Genomic DNA, 2,647 nt, shown 5'->3' on the forward strand with positions numbered 1-2,647 from the left:
CTTTGAAGACAAAGATACAAGATCCAAGTGACCTTGCTGGAAGGTGACCATGTAAAGTTTAATATTTCAACAAACCAATGTGACAAATTAGAATAACCAATATGGAAGTTCTATCAAATACATCTCAGTTCACTAATGAAGCCAGATAAATGGGTGTGATTGCTGCCATGAGAGATGGTTTTCGTTTCATCAAATGTGTGTTTCATGTTGCTCATATGTTCTTACACTTGGGTGAACTTCTGGATGAGAACCAGCTCCACATTGCAGGTAAAGTAGAGCTTACTGTGGCTTCTAATACACTCGCTGACCAAATAAATCATGCTAATAGGATTTAAAAACTTCCCAAGGGTACGGTTTCATTTCATTCCCATTCATATTATTCTTTTTGGGACACTGTAGAAAAAGAAGCCACTTTTCCGATCCTAAAACCACTGGTCAAAATAAGCAAACAGAAAGAGTCTGAGAATGGTATGATTGCTTATAATGGTTGTGACTGAAACTGATTATTGTTTTTTTAAGCCAAGGATCTGAAGGATCCACTTCTCCTCAAACAGGAGATAAGGTTGAATTTAGTGTTAGACAGAGGCCTGGACAGCAGATTGCAACTTGTGTGTGACTTTTATGTCATAATTCCAACTCTAAGAAGCTCTTGACTTATGTGGCAACTCTGAAGGATAATTTTGGATTTATTGAAACAGCCAATCATAATAAGCAAATCTTTTCCTGTTGCAGTGAGTTATCCGGTGATGTCAACAGCCTGGAACTGGGAGATATGGTTCCATATCTTGTTCAAAGGCAAAGGCCACAAAGTCAGTGCAGAACAAGTAAACCAAAAACACTCAGTGAATGATATTATGGAGGAAGCTGAACCCACCATTTACTCTGGTAAAGTCATTCATCCCCTGAGGAGTGTTGATGTAACACTGACCGAGTGCCAAGGAATAATGAAGATGATGGAGGAGGGAGATATGGAAGGTGGGATCCATCCACTTGGCATAGTTGGAACAGCCAACAAAGGGGATCACTTGAGAGAGGAGAGAAGTCGAGTTCCAATTGTTTGACCTGGGCCCAAATGTGCAGACTATGGCTTTCAACATCATGGTGGCCTAGGGCCACCGTGGAGTGTGTGAAAGATCAGTGTGGCTTCACTAACTACAAAGTAGAAGTTCGCAAGGAGCTTCTTTTCCATGTAAAAGAAGTTCAGCATGGCCTTGAGCTACAGTCAGGAGATGGGTGGGGTTCTCCATCTTAATCAGCACTGCTAGCAAGAACAGCACTTGTAATGTTTGATGAGTCTGTGAGGGTCCCAAGTTTGTTTCAGCTCCTCTACCTGACGGGTTAGTCAATTGCCTGAAGAACATCTCCTCGGATGATGCCAACGTTTCTTGCCTAAGGGCTCTTCATCTGCCATGGGGACCAGATAACTCAATTGATGTGGAAATAAATATCAGGTGGGTGTCACTGAGTGGCCACATCTAAAATGCACATAATTAACCCACTATGATCAAGTTGGGGGGAAATCTACTGAAGGGTTCTATCTCTCTCTTCATCCCTCCTGACATCTGGAATACTTATTCTATTGAACTATGACATTAGTTTTAACACTCTCCTCATGCTGTGTTTTAAAAACAAAGATATTTAAGGAAATCATTTTTAAATTGAGCACAGTTGTAGCCTGGAAAACTTTAGGCAGGCATGCCATTTACTATAAATTGTAGGAGCTTTATTTGGTGCACTTACTGTTATTGGTAATTGCCCATGTAAGTGAAAAATATAGATGGGTGTTTTGCTAGCCCTATGAAATTCTGTATTTGATATTTAGTATATATCCTACATTTATTTATTTGTTTATTTGAGTTGCACTCCGTTGCCCAGGCTGGAGTGCAGTGGCATGCTTACGGCTGGCAGACTGGGAAACCCATTGCTGTTAAACTGGTGAAGATAAAACCAGACATGTACCCGGGAGAAAAAATGAATGGACAAGACCTGTTTCACCTGACTTATACCCCTGAAGGTGGGACGGAAGTGTTCAACTGGAAACCAGAGATAAAGGAAACTTTGTAATGGATAACAATAAACATACTGGTGCTGTAAGTGCTCGTAACATTATGTGGTTGAAAAAGAAGCAAGTTCACTGTCTGGGAGTCATTTGCACCATGAAGGAGACATTTGGCTTTATTGAAAGAGGTGGCTCAGCCTGTAATCCCGCGCCTTTGGGAGGCTGAGGTGAGTGGATTGCCTGAGGCCGCGGGTTCGAGACCCGCCTGGGCAACTTGGTGAGACCTCATCTCTACAATAAATCAAAAAATCAGCCGGGTGTGGTAGCGTGTGCCTGTAGTTCCGGCTACCCGGAAGGCTGAGGGGGAAGGATCGCCGGAGCCCAGCAGGTTGAGGCTGCGGTGGCCGGGAGCGACCATTGCACTCCAGGCTGGGCGACGGATTGAAACTCCATCTCAAAAAAAAAATAAATAAATAAAGAATTGATAAGCTGGATATCTCTGAATTGCATTCAAAGAGCATTGGTTCTCTCTCTCTCAGAACTCTTTCTTTATTTCTTTACATCTATGTTTAACTATCCATCATCTATCTATCATTATCTATCTATCTAGCCATCTGTCTATCTATTTATCTAATCTATCTATCATCT

General features: G+C 41.9%; 1 pseudogene; it reads left to right on the forward strand.

Annotated features, from left to right (window-relative positions):
- LOC103249594 overlaps nucleotides 1–2,090 on the forward strand; it is a 3,056-nt pseudogene extending 966 nt beyond the window's left edge.
- The last annotated feature ends 557 nt before the right edge of the window (nucleotides 2,091–2,647 follow it).

Source organism: Carlito syrichta, unplaced genomic scaffold (assembly GCF_000164805.1).
Source record: "Carlito syrichta isolate Samal-C Ts95f unplaced genomic scaffold, Tarsius_syrichta-2.0.1 Scaffold43760, whole genome shotgun sequence".
Lineage (NCBI taxonomy): Eukaryota > Metazoa > Chordata > Mammalia > Primates > Tarsiidae > Carlito > Carlito syrichta.